At 40.5% G+C, this 17,919-nt stretch overlaps 2 long non-coding RNA genes across 2 annotated transcripts; one reads left to right on the top strand and one right to left on the bottom strand.

Annotated features, from left to right (window-relative positions):
* Positions 1-415: 415 nt before the first annotated feature.
* Positions 416-3,507, top strand: LOC128017673 (uncharacterized). The gene is made up of 6 exons (XR_008184488.1): positions 416-640; positions 1,423-1,522; positions 2,043-2,158; positions 2,303-2,387; positions 2,893-3,020; positions 3,141-3,507. It is a non-coding gene; the product is annotated as an uncharacterized LOC128017673 (long non-coding RNA).
* Positions 3,508-6,444: 2,937 nt separating this feature from the next.
* LOC128017681 (uncharacterized) lies at positions 6,445-7,969 on the bottom strand. The gene is made up of 3 exons (XR_008184500.1): positions 7,752-7,969; positions 6,936-7,035; positions 6,445-6,770 (listed from the first exon to the last, which is right to left on the bottom strand). It is a non-coding gene; the product is annotated as an uncharacterized LOC128017681 (long non-coding RNA).
* Between the last annotated feature and the right edge of the window lie 9,950 nt (positions 7,970-17,919).

The raw sequence follows: 17,919 nt of genomic DNA on the forward strand, positions 1-17,919 counted from the left end.
TTGAGTTTTGTGTCTCCAGTTTTGAAAAATGTCATTGGTGACAAAATGATATGAGAAAAAAAAAACACTGTATTAATATTAATACAGATTAACATTAATAAATCAATTAATGAAACAATGTGTTACATAATGACTAAATAAAAAAAAGTTATTTATTACTTGATCTTTTAATGGGAAAATAAAATTAGAAATTATAAAAAATTAATAAATTAAATTATAATGATAAAATAATAATCAATAAATATTTCACAATGAAAAGGAATGTACAACAACAACTACATAAAACACTATTCATTAAATCAGATTTAATAAATTTCAAAATGCACATGCAAATTTAGTTAAAAAAAGAAAAAACTGGATTCACACATTTTCAGGATTGAATAAGGAATACCAACCCATTCTCACTCCAAAGGCGTCAAAAACCGAAGCATGGTCAAGCGCCCCTAGCGTCACTTTTATGACGCCAAATGTGCCTCTCGGCGTCGAATATCGAAGCACTACGACCTTCATTGCTTTCAATGGGAAACTTTTGGCGTCAGAATTCGACACGAGGACATGAGATGTTTATCGCTATGAAATCACGTTCAAGAAGTCTCATTCAGCCCACATCGCGATACTTGCTATCAGTTCCACAGTTTGGGTGAGTAGTCGTATATACGCTCTTTTAATGCCTTTTATAAAATGTATTCTGTCTTATTTATTAATCAAATTAGTGCCATATGTTTAATCGCTGTATTATATCGGTCACCCGCGGCTGTCTTTGAGTTTCATTGCGTTTAAATAAATGAACACAGCTGCTAATTAGTCTGATTAAACTCTATCTGCTACGTGAAGTGCCATAGACCTTCGAACAGTTTTATATTATTATTAATTTCAGGATTAATGATGTAAGTTGTATTTGTAGTAAAATCATGGTAATCACGACACTTACAATAGTAATAAATGAAATGTGAAGTTAAAACAGTAAACTGGACATTAGTAACTGTAACTGTAGTTTTACTATGGTATATTAATAATCAATACAACAATACAATAATCACCAAACCAGCTATGTTTGTATCACTGTAATGTTAGTGTTTGTATGTGCTTTTATATGACAGATATCACAGTAATCATATGTTCTGTAGCATGCTTTTAATACCTTTTAATGTAAATCCAAAAAAAAAAAAAATCAAATTAAAAATAAATAATAAAACATGCATTTTTCCATCTTGCAGTTCTTTCATATCAGTTTATATATATATATATATATATATATATATATATATATATATATATATATATATATATATATATATATATATATATATTATATCTAAATATTATATCTAAATATTTTGCTCACAGATCATTATTAACATTCTTTATATAATTCAATTTTATTTACTCTCCCCATTTTATTTTTTTTATTTTTATTTTTAGCTGAAAAGACGTAAAGGCAGTCAGCCCAGTGGTGTTTCTGGAGAGGGATTCCTTCAGAAATGGAGAAGACAGAAAGCTGCGGAGGCAGATATATGCAGCAGTAAGTCTGAGATCTCAGCAAAAAGTCTGACGATTTATTCCAAAACATGATGCATGATGGGATACACTAAGCTTTGTATAGTGCTCCGGAGCAGTATTGGAGAGGTTTAGTGTGTGTTAAGGACGCTGTGCTTTGGCATTATTAAGACCGGGGACAGTCTTGTTCACACACTGTCATGTACACACACTCTCAAGTGGCCAAGACTGCAAGTGTGGGTATCTGGACAGGGTCAAAGTCTTAAAAATGATCCCTAAACACATCACAGTCTTAATAATCCAGTTTAACACTTGTATGATATTGTACAAGCCCCAGGACGGTCTCATCTGACACTATCATAGAATTCATATGACTATAGCTTGCTATTAATTACTTGCTTTCAATAATGGATGCATTTAACATTTAATTATACAGCATCTTTACATAGGTGTAATGTACAAGTTGCACGTAATTAATAATATTTCCTTCTTTCTGTCTTACAGGATTTTTTGCAGATAATCCTAATGCTGTTCTTCTTTTTCAGGTCTAAAATATCAAGCTCAACAGCTCACTCAAGAGCCAACCCTCACAAACCTTCCTAAAAACTAAAAGAGCTATTACTGAGTCTCAGCGAATCTAGCCATGATCAGCTCTTCCCAGGTACATTTGTTTAGAATATTTTTTTTTAATCAACATTTACTCCTCAAATGCTCTGGTCTGAATCTTACTTTAAATTAACTTAATTATGTTTAATGAGCAATATTAATTACACACAGAGTAAGTAGAGATTATCTTGTTTCACAGAAGAGAAGGAAGACCAAGGAAATGATTTGCTCAGGATGAGGAATGAAGATGGCCATCTTGTGCTCAAACAAACAGAAGTCCTCTGGTATGTGTGTGTTGAAGCAATGCTGTGTTATACAACATTTTATGATGATCTCTCACAGAACTGGTCATGTCAGCCTTGATTTCTTTTTTTACTATTACAATTACAGCATGTTAGCAAAGTGTGACTGGACATTTTTAATATTATGTTTTTAAAAACACACCACCTGTTTTAAGAGTAGACAAGTATCATGAAATTGGTTTAGTTGATATAAACACCAATGTACATTATTTCATTGTTTTCTAAATGTTATGTTATAAATTGTGAATTGATAGTGGATTGGTTTGAAGCCAGGCCTTACACTGCACAGACTAAAACACATTTGTGAGAGAAGTCAGGAACTTTGGAGAAAGATTCTAGAGGGAAAAAACACATTTACTGCAACAATAGATGAATTCTAGAGTCTCTGAGAACTACACATGCTAATGCAGTCTCATGAGCAAGACCTTTGCCTCTGTAACTTTTTCTTAATTCTTTAATTTTTATTGCAGTATTTTAATTTGTACAGATGATCTCATCAGCCAAATGAGGGGTTTTGACCAAGTGATGCTCTTGAAAGGAGTGAAAGAAGAGGATGTGGTAAATTGTCTTCAGAGAAAAAGCTTCTCAAAAGGTCTTAAAGCAGCTTGAAGAATGGTAAGTGTACAGTACTACAAGGGTCATAGTTGCTCACACTGCTAAAATCACACAGAACATAAGATGAGCTCTCTGTCCATTAAACAACTTCATCTGGATTGCTTGTTTCACTTTGACCAGGTCTGGGATCTTAGGACTGAGAGATCCTCTGGCTGAGAACAAGCTACACCACATCAGTGCTGGATATCAACCACAAACTGTTTCCAGACACGAGAGAGGATCACGATGGGGAGATGAAACCAGTTTAGATGTGATGATGGGAATTATTATTTTCTGGAACAGTATCACATGTCTTATATGTATCACATGATCTGTATCACAGTTGACTAGATGGGACTGTGTGACTTTTAAGGACATTTCATCACTCATCTGTGTGAACTGATTTATATATGAGGTTAATGTATTTTTGATGATAATTATTTTCATTGAATCTTATTTGTCTTGATGCTACTTTATCAACTTTATAGTCTATGCTTCAATAAAATGAAAATGGTGAATATTGTGTTCTGAAGATTTTTGGTAAATACATAATTTTACTAGGTAGGCTCATATGTGTTTATTTTAGACTTGGAAAAACAACATATTAATTATTGGTATTATTTTTTTAAGACATAAACATTTTTGATCGGATTAATAACATCTGGGACATCAGTACACCAGAAAGTAATTTTTTTATATTTTAGTAACAAATATGCACATTTTTTAGTGAAATAAAGGGAGTTACGAGATTAATTATTCTGCATTACAAGATGGTACCATGGGCTTTATTGTTACAAACACTTGAGGGATAACTGAGAATGTAGCAGGAATGATCAACGTGGATCTTGTACTGCATTAAAACCAAGAGCACACACATTACTGATGTCCAGTACCTGAGCAGCAAGATACAGGGGTGAGAGGACATTTTTACACTGATTTTTGCTAAATAGTTATATATATATATATATATATATATATATATATATATATATATATATATATATATATATATATATTAATATTCTTAGCACTGCATGAATTTGTCCTTGTGTAATAGTGAAGTATCACAATGTGTATACATTGTCCTTGATTATTGCTTTACAGGTGGGGAATAGATAAAGGCAAGTTGTTGCAGGTTCATCCATTATATTTCTTGCCATTTACTTCAAAAATCAAATAAATAATCTATTATTTTCATTATTAAATCATTTCTTTCTAATTTTTCAATGTTTCATCAGATGGCCTCACAATGTCCTGTCAAAAGGTATAATAACCATGATGAATAGAATAGAAAACAGAGGACTGTGAAAACTGTCAGATATAAATGTGACTCAGCTCAGTTTGTTGTCCATGATGAGGAGAATACATATATGTAGGTTTTACTGCCCTTCTACCCCCAGGGGCCCAGTAGCACCCCCCGGAAGAGCCCAAAACTGTACTTTTCAAATGGCTGTAAATCAGAGTCCAATTAACATATCAAAGAGAAAATGGGCAGGATTATTACTTATGCTATGCTGATAAAATAATGTTGAGCTCAGTTTTCAGAAATAAATGGAAAGCTGACATAAAGGCATTTTAAATATTGCTCACTGTAAAATACCACATTTCAGCCTGCCTCTCAAATATATCATAGAGGTTTGCACAATAAACATATTTAGATATCCAGTTTTCCTTAAAATAAATAATTTATGTCGTTTCGTTAATAAAAAGTTTTAAACTACATTACCCACAAGCCTCCGTCGTTCTATCTATGCAAAGGCAACACTAGGGGGCTGTTTTTTGTAGTTCATTGAAGTTATGCTTAGGGTTAGGATTAGGATCTCGCTAAAGATGTCATTTTTGTCAAGATAGCAACACTTCATTGTTGACTTAATATATTACTAATGTGATGATAGCAGCAAAACATACTTTTTAACATGATGCGCTGTTTAATATGGGTTAAAAGATAGTCCAACCACAGACTGTCCTGAAAATTCATAGCCAGTGACATCAAAGCTGAGCAGCAGCGTCACACTTCCTTATCCATGTGTGACCGACGTCTTTCGTTTTTCGGCTGAAAGGATAGATTCGGTTAACAATAGTTTAAGCTTGCTACTTATTAGATTCTGTTTTATTAACGTCTTCACCTTCCTCCGTTGTTCAGCTTGACAAACATTGGGCAATATTGATGTGCACATGCCCAGCAGTCGCAGTTGTATCCAACAGACAGATTCCTCTATAATAAATATGACACATTTTTAAGATTTGTATTTTTTTTTTTGACCAAAGACAAATATATTTACTAATCAAATGACGTGCTTCTAAAATTTACATTGTATATTACATTGTGTTTTAAAGTTAAAATTGTTCACATTTGTGTTTCTGTGATTTACCATTCTCTACCATTTGAACTCTAGGAATAAAAACTGAAATTATAAATGAATGAATGAACAAATAAATACATAAAGCATAATAAACATGCATATTTGTGTAAGGATCTTCCATTATTTATTGATATGTCAAACTCATTTAAAGACAACATGCCCAAATTACTACACTGCATCCTCTGTCACCAAGCTCGTTTTTGCCACCATAAAGATGCTTTTATTAAAAAACAAAACAGTAAATAAAGTATGTCTTTCAGAGAACACTGGAAAAAGTGTTGTGACCAAAATGTTATACAATACAATGTAAACTCACAAAAAAACACCATGAAGACATGCATGTCAAGTGTGCAATATATTTTTAATATGGAGCGCTATTTTTAACTATTGTTTTCATCACTGGTTCTGTAATGTATTCATTATGAGCTTATAATTAAAACAAAGTTACATCTTCTGCAAAAATCAAACCACTGCAAAGTCTAATCACTGATCCAGGGACCATTTCTGTATGTGCGGGGGATAAAGAGTTAACGAGGTGAGTCCTTGTGCATGATGGAGCTACAGCGTTATCCTCAAACAATCCTGTAAGACAGAAAGGAAGGAAATATTAAATTACATTGAACTTATACATTACACTGTGTTTTGTTTAGACCATAAAAGCAGCCTCTGTAAAGATGCTGTATAATTAAATGTTAAATGCATCCATTATTGAAAGCAAGTAATTAATAGCAAGCTATAGTCATATGAATTCTATGATAGTGCCAGATGAGACCGTCCCGGGGCTTGTACAATATCATACAAGTGTTAAACTGGATTATTAAGACTGGGATGTGTTTAGGGATCATTTTTAAGACTTTGACCCTGTCCAGATACCCACACTTGCAGTATTGGCCACTTGAGAGTGTGTGTACATGACAGTGTGTGAACAAGACTGTCCCCGGTCTTAATAATGCCAAAGCACAGCGTCCTTAACACACACTAAACCTCTCCAATACTGCTCCGGAGCACTATACAAAGCTTAGTGTATCCCATCATGCATCATGTTTTGGAATAAATCGTCAGACTTTTTGCTGAGATCTCACAAGAGGTCATGGGAAGCTGTCCAATGTACAGTATGTGAAATATTGATAATTATATATTAAAAATCTCTGTAAACACATAAGTGTCCCATAAGGCAGTGGCTCCCAATCCTGGTCCTGGAGAAGCCCAACACTGCACATTTGAGATGTCTCCCTGATCAAACACACCTGATTCAACTCATCAGCTCATCAGTGAAGACTCCAAGGCAGATAAGAGAGACACCAAAACCGTGCAGTGCTGGGGTTCTCCAGGATCAGGATTGGGAAACACAGTCATCAGGTCATGAAAAGTTCGACACACACTTGTGGTCATCATGCTCACTCGAACACTAGGCAAAATACAGGAAAGACGTCAAATAAGAAATCAAGTGGTCAAGTGCAAAGATGGCAAGTATGGGTATTTGGACAGTGCAACAGTTTAAGAAACAACAAATGCTGTACAAATTATAACAGCAGGAATGTTTGATAAAAGGGACAAACTATCACAGACTTACTGCTGCATATATCTGCCTCCGCAGCTTTCTGTCTTCTCCATTTCTGAAGGAATCCCTCTCCAGAAACACCACTGGGCTGACTGCCTTTACGTCTTTTCAGCTAAAAATAAAAATAAAAAAAATAAAATGGGGAGAGTAAATAAAATTGAATTATATAAAGAATGTTAATGATCTGTGAGCAAAATATTTAGATATAATAAATATATATAAATATATATATAAATATAAACTGATATGAATGAACTGCAAAATGGAAAAATACGTTTTATTATTTATTTTTAATTTGATTTTTTTTTGGGGGGGGGGGATTTACATTAAAAGGTATTAAAAGCATGCTACAGAACATATGATTACTGTGATATCTGTCATATAAAAGCACATAAAAACACTAATATTACAGTGATACAAACATAGCTGGTTTGGTGATTATTGTATTGATTATTAATATACCATAGTAAAACTACAGTTACAGTTACTAATGTCCTGTTTACTGTGTTTTAACTTCACATTTCATTTATTACTATTGTAAGTGTCGTGATTACCATGATTTTACTACAAACACAACTTACATCATTAATCCTGAAATTAATAATAATATAAAACTGTTCGAAGGTCTATGGCACGTCAGGTGACAGATAGAGTTTAATCAGACTAATTAGCAGCTGTGTTCATTTATTTAAACGCAATGAAACTCAATGACAGCCGCGGATGACCGATATAATACAGCGATTAAACATATGGCACTAATTTGATTAATAAATAAGACAGAATACATTTTATAAAAGGCATTAAAAGAGCGTATATACGACTACTCACCCAAACTGTGGAACTGATAGCAAGTATCGCGATGTGGGCTGAATGAGACTTCTTGAACGTGATTTCATAGCGATAAACATCTCATGTCCTCGTGTCGAATTCTGACGCCAAAAGTTTCCCATTGAAAGCAATGAAGGTCGTAGTGCTTCGATATTCGACGCCGAGAGGCACATTTGGCGTCATAAAAGTGACGCTAGGGGCACTTGACCATGCTTCGGTTTTTGACGCCTTTGGAGTGAGAATGGGTTGGGAATACAGGTTTAATCAGTTATTTTAAAGGCCAATTATGTTTCTAATTTGTCTTTTCATTTCAATGCTGCTTTTCAATTAAGAATCAAATGCTTTAAGTACGTGTATGTGCGCTTTACGTGTGTGCGTCATATATGTAACATATATTATGTGTGACCATATATGTGTGTCACAGTTCTGCATTAGAAATAGGCTCGCTATGTTAGATCTTACCTCCTTCGAGCACAACTAAGTTTTACAAATCATCACACGATAATTTTATGACAAGATAAGGTAAACTAACATGGTATTTTTTGTCAAATATATATTTATAGGCAATAGTAGACTAAATGTAACATTTACATTTAGCAGATGCTTTTATCCAAAGCTATTTATCCAAAAAACAGATATCGATTAAACAGCAGATAACCTTCGTAAAGGTTTATGACGCAGTATATTATTTCATGATACCCTATGCATGCTAATTAAATGTTTGATTACCTGTGCCTGGGATTACTCATCCTTTAGTGCAGAATATGTATACTTTTCACTAACTTCTTACAAATAACTGACATAATTCAAAAGCAATCCGGCAACGCAACTAAAAGAAACGTCTTTTACATAAAACAATAAGTACTTTTCGCTGACAGTGCTATTGATCGATGCTCTAAGGGGTCGCACCGCCCCCCAAAAAAAGGGATTGACAGCATGTGAAAGCCAATCGCTATCCTGGAAAGATGACTATCTGTCAGATTGGATAGTTCCACCTCCACCTTTGTCCTGTAAATTAGATTATGTAGGTTTAAAACAAGTTTTAGCAATGTTATAAAAGTCATTCAAAAGTAATTATGAAATAATAAAAAGAAAATTAAAAAATGAAATATTATATACATTATATCTATATTTTTAAAAACTGTATATGTGCTAATATTATTATTATTTGAGTGTCAATAGTAGAAAATGGTCATGTTCCTGTTTAGATAGTGATGTTCTTCATGCATCTGCATAACTCCTTGGTGTCATTCTGCCACAGCCTCAGCTGCAGCTTACTCCTATGTATGGGTAATAATAATATAATTTTTTTATACGCACCTTTAAAAACTCAATGACACCTTACGGACACAGTATTGACTAATTATCAGAATATTGCAACACAACCCATTTCTAATGAAGAATTTTAAATTACAAGAAAATGAAGTGATATGTGTTATGTAACATGTTATGAAATTTCACAGTATCCACAGGCAAATATGTAAATTATAAGCAATACAAAAACAAAAGAAAAAAAAGCAATAAATCCAGCAATAAAGTAATAGATGTACATTATTTTATTATGTGAGTGGATCAGTGTGCAGCAGAGATTCAATAAATGTCCACAGGTGCTGAAGCTGTCACGGTTCATGCATTCACTCTCTCTCTCGTCTATCGTGTTTGTTATGTGTGTGTCTATGGGCGTGGTCACTGATCAGCGATGATCAGCAGCGCCAGCTGGTTTCAATTGTTTGTGTCCTATATAAATTCAGTAACTGGTGTTTCATGTTGTCAGATCGTTGTTTCTCCCTGGTGTGCTCCCGTACCTGTTTCCTGTGTCCTAGTTCCTGCCTTAGTCTTCCTGTGTCTTCATCGTCTTGGACCTTCACGCTTCTCTGGATTATTCGTTCATCTTCACAAGGATTGCGCAGTCACCGGGATTCGAGGGATCATCACCGAAGCAAGCACCATCAACGTTGCCCACCAAGGTCCCTGTGTCACCGTGCCATCTGCCTTGTGTCCGCCCCTGTGTTGCCTTGTAATTCTGTAACTTCCTGACTTTTGTGCTTTTGTTTAATAAACGCCTTGCGTTTACATCCTGTCTCTGTGTTACGTAACAGAACGATCTGACCACATTATGGATGTAGCAGGCGCTTCTACTTGGAACGAGTTTGCAGCCCGAAGTATCGCGAGGATGGACACTCAGGAGGAGAACATGTCTGTCACAGGGAGGGCTGTCCAAGCGCTGGTGACACAGGTGTCCGAGCTCACCCAGCAGATCCAACAGCTACGAGTCTCCACTGCGCCACCCACACCGTCGAGTCCACCCTCCCCTCCAGAGCCGCAGCCACAGTGGGAACCGAGACTACCTACACCAGAGGGGTATGCAGGTGAACCAGAATTTTGTAGAACATTTCTTACTCGATGTTCAATGCACTTCGCTCTACAGCCGCAGACGTTCCACCAAGAGCGATCCAAGGTGGCGTTTGTACTCCGGGAGGGCGGCTCTCTGGGGAACGGCGGTGTGGGAGAACCAAGACCCATGCTGCGCCTCGTTCCAGGCACTCTCTGAGGAGATGAAGAAGGTCTTCGATCGGGTGGCGGCAGGTAGGGAGGCGGCCAGACTACTCGCCGATCTCCGCGAAGGTCACGGTTCGGTGTCGGAATATTCCATCCAGTTCCGCACCCTGGCTGCAGAGTGCCGATGGAACGAGGAGAAATATATTTCTGATTCCAAATTCATTAGACCTTCCTCATCTCCAGCGGGGGCGGGGTTCTTTTTTGTGGGGAAGAAGGATGGATCTCTTCGACCGTGCATTGATTATTGAGGGTTGAACAACATCACGGTAAAGAATACTTACCCTTTGCCGTTGATGTTTCAGCTTTCGAACGGTTGCAGGGAGCATCCATCTTCACAAAATTGGATTTACATAACGCTTATCATTTGGTTCGCATAAGGGAGGGAGATGAATGGAAGACCGCATTTAATACCCCTAGAGGGCACTTTGAATACTTGGTTATAACTCGCCCGCGGTCTTCCAAGCACTCGTCAATGACGTGCTGAGAGATATGGTTGATCAATTCATATATGTTTACCTGGATGACATATTGATCTTTTCCTCTTCTCTCCAGGAACATGTTCAGCACGTCAGACGAGTGCTTCAGAGGTTGCTAGAGAATGGGCTTTTTGTCAAGGCGGAGAAATGCATTTTTCATGCACAGTCTGTCCCCTTTTTGGGGTACATCGTCTCGTCTGAGGGAGTGCGTATGGATCCTGACAAGGTTATGGCTGTGTTAGATTGGCCAAGTCCAGATTCCCGTAAGGCCCTACAGAGGTTTCTGGGTTTCGCCAATTTTTATCGACGTTTTATTCGTAACTTCAGCCAACTAGTCGCTCCTCTGACCGCCTTGACCTCCCCCAGAATGACGTTCAGGTGGTCCGATACAGCGGAGGCTGTATTTGCCAAACTCAAGAGTCGCTTCGTTTCGGCTCCCATTCTCGTTGCCCCTGATCCATCACGTCAGTTCGTGGTGGAGGTCGATGCGTCTGAGGTGGGGGTAGGAGCAGTTCCCAACGTTCTTCCACAGACGATAAGATGCACCCTTGCGCGTTCTTTTCTCATCGTTTATCTCCTGCCGAACGCAATTATGACATTGGTAACAGAGAGTTGTTGGCAGTCAAGTTAGCACTGGAGGAATGGCGGCACTGGCTAGAAGGGTCAGAGGTACCTTTTATTGTTTGGACTGATCATAAGAACTTAGAATATATTAGAACTGCTAAAAGACTCAACTCTAGGCAGGCTCGGTGGGCATTTTTTTTCGGCCGTTTTGACTTTTCTCTTTCGTACCGCCCGGGTTCTAAGAACATCAGACCCGATTCTTTATCTCGCATTTTTGACCATTCCGAACGCCCGTCCACTCCCGAGTGTATTTTACCAGAGACATTAGTGGTCTCCACTCTCAGATGGGAGGTCGAATCGAAGGTCATGAAGGCCTTAGAAGGGGTAACGCCTCCGCCCGGTTGCCCACCGAACCGGTTATTTGTGCCGAGTATCGGTCCGAAGTCATTTAGTGGGGTCATTGCTCCAGTATAGCTTGTCATCCAGGAGTTAATCGTACCAGTTTTTTGGTTAAGCAACGATTCTGGTGGCCGTTAATGGCTCGTGATATCCGTAGTTTTGTTTTGGCTTGCTCTGTTTGTGCCACTGGTAAGACGTCCAACCGACCCCCTGATGGGTTACTACAACCGCTGTCAGTCCCTTTGAGACCCTGGTCCCACATCGCTCTAGATTTTGTTAGATTTTGTTCTATGGTGGAGTATGCACACAACTCGTTACCAGTGTCAGCTACGGGCCTTACTCCGTTTGAGTGTAGCTTAGGTTACCAGCCACCAGTTTTTGCCAGTACGGAATCCGAAGTCGCGGTCCCCTCCGCTCACGCCTTCGTCCAGAGGTGTCACCAAACTTGGACGAGAGCCCGTGAGACTCTTCTCCAAGTGGGGGCGCGCTGTAACTAATTACAGGGCACTGTAACTTACTCATTAATATGTCAATATTCCATTCTTCATATCAATTATTGTGATATCTCTTACTGTAAATTACTGCAAATCAAACAGTGGTTTGTCCAGCAAACCACTGTTGACCTATCAATTTTCAATAAAGTTTTCACTCCTTATAATTCAAGGAAAAATATTCTCTGGCCATGAAAACATTATCCTATCCTTATGATAAATTTAGTTTCTAAATTTAAAGCTTGTAGCTAAAGATCAGACCTTTCAGTGACTCGTAATGTGAGTGGGGTGGAGTCCAAGCCAATCATCAGTATATGGGTTTTTAATAATTAAACTAGTAATACATCAAACTACAAATCACACAGAGTAAATATGCGTACGACAATACAGACAGTAAACTCTTTACAAGACGGAATCCAAATAAAAGAGAGAGAGAGAGAGAGAAAGAAAGAGAGCGAGCGAGAGAGAGAGAGAAAATTGAGAAAGCGAGAGAGATCACAGAATGAGCTCAGGTATGAAAATCAGTCAGTAACCTTTTTGGAAGCCAACAACAATCAGATCATAGCAACACTTTAAAGCAGCATTTAAATCTCCACAGAAAAGTGATACTTGCATGGCCCATCGTGCGAGCGTGGTCTTTTTGTGATGCTTTGTGCGCTTGTCGTTTTGAAAACAGCGTGCGTGTGCCGGAGGCCATGTGATGCGCGTGCAAGCTGCACTGGATCTTGGCGTGAGCGTGGAGCACGTGGTCCTTTGTTTTGTCTTCGCGCGGTATTTGAAAGGTTCAACAAACAATGTTCCAGAATTCGTCTTCCTTGTGTGGAGAGGCGAAGAGTCGAATAAACTTAGTAAAGAAAAGAAAACCACGAAAACAAAAGCTTCTGAAGGAGTCATGAGGATGGCTCCTTCTCTCAGTCCCTGTGCTGAGGGGGACTGCGAACTGAGCGCGGCCCAAGGCCGAGCCGAGGGACTCGCGGGAGAGCCGCGTGTCCGAGAACGAAGAACGAGAAGAAGAGAAGATCGCGATATGAGCGCGGCCTTGGCCGAGGGACTCGTGGGAGCGACCTGGGTCGATGCAGGAGGGAAGGGAGTCAGCGTAAGAAGAGAGGGCGGACCTTGTTCGGTCGACTTTTATAGATTGAGATGATTCACGCCCCTTTTCGAGGGAACACCCAATGAACGTCCGCGATCTGAAGCGGAGGGAAAAGTTCCTTTGTCTCTGTGGAGACAACCCCCTGATGATTTAGGGCTTCTCCGAATTCATCGGGGAGTTCTAGCAAGTTTGTAATTCCAGATTAAATACATTTTTCATTACTTTGCTCTAGATAAATGGGTCTGTCACAGCATGACGATCACACAGATACTCAAAACAATATATATAAATGATCAAAACATGAAGTTACATTCAAATGCAGAATTACACACATTTAAAGATTTGATTAACACATGATAACACTGCAGATAGTCCCAATTTATATGGGAAACCTCTAATGCACCGCAAAAACAATAATATACACATTAAGACTACATTTGAGTACATTTTACCATTCTTTTGTAAGGATTAGGTTTCCTGTCCTGTGTAGTCCTGTGTGGTCGTAAAATTTTACGAGCTGCAAGGGACTGGGGGTTGCAGCACATGGCTCTCTTTGAGAAAGTTGGTGGGGAGAAACAATTCCAGTTTATACGCTAGTAAAATTATAATCCTCGCATAACAAGGATTAACCATGGTACACACAAAACATATTCAAAATACATATTATTAATAAAATGATGAAAGTAAGCCTTCTACGAAAGGTTTCTTTTTGTGTATATTGGAATGTGGTTGGTTTAGTGTCTCCTTTGAGGCTCGCCCACGTGACTCTGGAATTTCTTGTCGTAAATAACTGTCACTCAAGGCAGGATGTGGCCGACTTCAGGGTGGCCAAAATGGTGAATTATGTAAACAATGAAGGTCCTTGTTTACTCACGTTCTGGTCTTTTGAGTTCCGAATGTGTTAAGAGTCAGGATTCACTAGTATGGAACAGATGGCTGAAATACCATCAGCTCATTAGTGTTACATCTCCCCCTTTTCCGTCGGATGAAGTCCCTGTGTGGACATCATCGGACGGCGATCATCACTATGGGCAGATGAAAGGTAGATCATGACGGCAGGTGGTTCAAGATGGCAGGTGGTTCCTGGAGCTGAGGATTCAGCTTGGTGAGGTTCGGTGTTGTCTTTGACTTGGCACCCACTTTCCAGGGATTCCATCGGAGACCTCCAGCCACAGTTGTCGTGAGTTTGGCTGTAGAGGTTTGCATCTCGTTGAGTATCCTGTATAGGATGAAGGTCACACCAAGAGTCAGGGCGGGACAAATTACGGTGGAGATGCACCGTGCAGTGTCGGGAGCAGTCCAGACTCTGACCGCAGATGACGGGTTCAGAATGGGCTGTCGAGGCTGTGCTTGGAGGGCTGTGTCGACAGGAGTAATGTCAATTTGTTGGGTGGTACCTTTCAGTACTTGGTCAAGCAGGTTGGCATGGGTGGCGGTGTCATAATGGTCGTAGGTCAGCGTAGCTGAGCGCACAGGAGTGTTGAAGAGCCATCTGTTACCCACAATCTCTGCTTGCGTTTCTGTGACTTGTGTACGAGGCTTGGCTTCGGCAGGGCAGCGCGTATCGTTGCAGCTCGCAGATTCCTTCAGAGTTGTGTCTGAGGAAGGGTTTGCTAAGGCAGAGATAATGAATGTCTTTGGACAAAGCACACGTGCATGTTTGGGGCCAGGTACAGCTGTGTGTCGCTGTCGTGGTAGGCCACCACATTTGGAATGTGTGTTTTGGTGTGGGTGTTGCTTTTCCACATCCTGACACTGACAATGTCTTTAGGTCTGTAGACTTGGCTTGACTCGCTGATGGGTTGGTTCAGGAGCACGTTCACTTCTCTCTGTTTGGGGTTGATGTGCCGTAGGAAGGCGCTATCCAGAGAGTTGGCCAGGTGTATTTGTAGCAGGTCAGCTGGCATGGTGATGGCGTAAGAGTTAACACTAGGCTTAAGGGTGTCATGTATGGTGGGGTTTTACTCGTGGCTAGGCTGTCATTGGAGGAGCTAACCTCCCACAGCATGTCTGTTGTTAATCCTGTAAACAGCTGAGTCTGGGTAAAGTTCTTCTGGAAGACCGTAAACAGTGGTTTCAATGAGTTTACAGTCTGGTTCACTGCATTGACACTGGACATAATGTTAAACATTTTGGCGGCAGCAGCGGCTCTAAGCAAAGCTCCCAGGAACTGTTTGGAGCGGTGGTGGTGTCCACTTAACTCCATTTGTGTAACAGTCACTTTCTCATGTTGGCTGAACATGTGTTTGACATCGGCCTCAGTGTGAGTGAAGGGGTCCTCTCTCCATCGGAACCATGTACAGCTGTATTCGGTTACAGTGCTGGGGTAGTGTGCCCTGTCATCGGTAGTCAGGAGTCTCAGCGGTTTTCTCGGTGGCAGCTGTCCTCTCTTTGGCTGACAGCACGGCACGGCAAACCACAGCAGCATCCTGGTACAGATAATAGGGAGAGAGAGAGAGAAAGGGGAGAAAGAAACAAACAAGGCCTGTCTTTGGTTGGACAGGACAGTCTCTTTGCTTCGTGGGCGGCGACTGGGTTTAGCTCGCCCTCACCCATGTTTTGCCACATCTTGCTGCTGGCATGACGCTTGCTTCAGTGTTTTGTCAGTGGCTCTGGTGCTGCGTGGTGCAGCACATGCTGCGTCACGGAAATATATTGGCATTATCCTCCTTTTGCTCTGTGGCATTACAGGCCCTGGCATTGTGATGTCAGACGGTGCACAACTCACAATATTGTTCTGTGCACGCAGCATGTTTTGTGTATCATGCAGTGGTCTGGGGCTTTGGTTGTCAGTGACTGTAGACTGGTTGCCAGGGTGGATGGGGGGGTCTAAGAGGTGGTAAAGCAAAGTCATTATCGAGGTTTCAGAAGCCTGCATGTCCGCTATGTTGGTCTGTGTAGACAACGGAGCCAGCGTAAGCGATTCTGAGGTAGGCAGTTTAACTAGTAAAGTTCTTATGCTGTGTGTAATCACTTCAACCTTGAATGTGGGTGGGAGGGTTGGGAGTGACCACAGAATGTTGTTTAGTGTGCCAGTTTTGGCAAGGGTGTCAGTGTGATCTTTAAAGTCCTTGTATAGACTTGGTAACTTCGAGTGTCCTTTTGCCTTCTTCCAGTACCCGATCACATTGTGTGTTTTTGTGATGTTATCACATTGCTGGAACAGGTGTTGGTGTTTGACATGCTTGTTGTTTGCAAGTGTGAGTCCGAGTTCCACACATTCAGGTGAGGATTGGAAGAAACCCAGCGTGTGGTGTAAGGTTTGACCATATTGCAGGTTGAGCCGAACAGCGCCCCCTTTGGTGTAAGCTGGTACCACCGTACCCTGTTTGTTGACTAAGGTACAGAGGCATGAACTTGGGCCTGTCGTTAGGGCGTTGTACTCATGGCTGGCTGCTGGGGTTCCCGTGACCTCTGTGACCTGACCGTCTGGCTCTGTGGGAGTTCCCGTGACCTCTGCGACCTGACAGTCTGGCTCTAGCAACCTGTGTGGCTGGAGAGAAAGAGGTTCTCGCACTTGAGCAAAGTCTTTTAGCTGTTTGAAGTTCAGAAAAGGGTCAAAGTGTTCTAGCAGGTCTTTGTCGATGAGCAATGTATGAGTGTTCATTGGTGGGACATACATGGGATGTATTAGACTCATCGGAACGAATGTCAGGTGAATGGAAACAACCTGTTCAAACTGGATGTCATTCTGTCTGTACACCTGTACATTCAGTTCATAAGTTTGAGGTGTAAGAGTTTGATCTTGTCTTTTAGCTTCAAATTGGAGTCTTTTGAAAAGGTGAGATGAGATCACCGTCAGGTTTGATCCTGTGTCGATCAGGTCTTCCCTGTTGACTCCTTTTCGGCCCACCCCCTTTTTGACAAGGCTGCCCAGGAATGTTGGCATCAGGGCAGGTGTGACAATCGGTGGGTGGTGAGGACCGGTCTTGTGTAGCTCGCTGCGAAGGCAGGTAGTCAAAACAGCATTTTCTGGTACCTTGTGTTTATGGTACCTGGTGTGAGGACCTGTGCTGTCTCGTTCATGGTGTGCAGCTGTTGACTGTGGAGCTTGGGTGTTGTTGTAACTTTGTGCTGTGACAGTTAGCTCTGTGGTCTGTAGATGACGGGCAGTGTTCTGGGTGCTTGGCTCATCTTCCTTGCGAGTTTTCATGTGAAGAAGATCTTTCAGCACCCTCAGGATCTCTGCTGTCTCAGACGTGGCTGCACTGTGTTTTTCTGACGTGGGCTCAGGACTGAGCTTACCAGTGTCGAGTCGAGAGTGGTTCCACTGCCGGATGTTGGGGCTTTGTGTCCTGGATGGTAGGAATCGCTCGCTCTGGTGCGTTGGATGAGCACCATTACGATTGTGTTGCACTCTGCTGGCTTGGAACGGTATTGACTCTCCGTAAAAATGTCTGTGACTGTGGTGTTGTAGGGCGCCATCTAGGGTTAACTCCAAGCAGTGCTCAGAGACAGAGACTTTGGGGTTTTCCACAGTCTTTTGCTTGGTGCAAGCTTTGTGGGCTAGGTTCCGTAACTCTTGTGTAGTCCTGTTACGTCGACACGCTGGGACTCTGAGGTGAAAACTCCAACTGGCATGTAGG

This window comes from Carassius gibelio, chromosome A7 (genome assembly GCF_023724105.1).
Source record: "Carassius gibelio isolate Cgi1373 ecotype wild population from Czech Republic chromosome A7, carGib1.2-hapl.c, whole genome shotgun sequence".
Taxonomy (NCBI): domain Eukaryota; kingdom Metazoa; phylum Chordata; class Actinopteri; order Cypriniformes; family Cyprinidae; genus Carassius; species Carassius gibelio.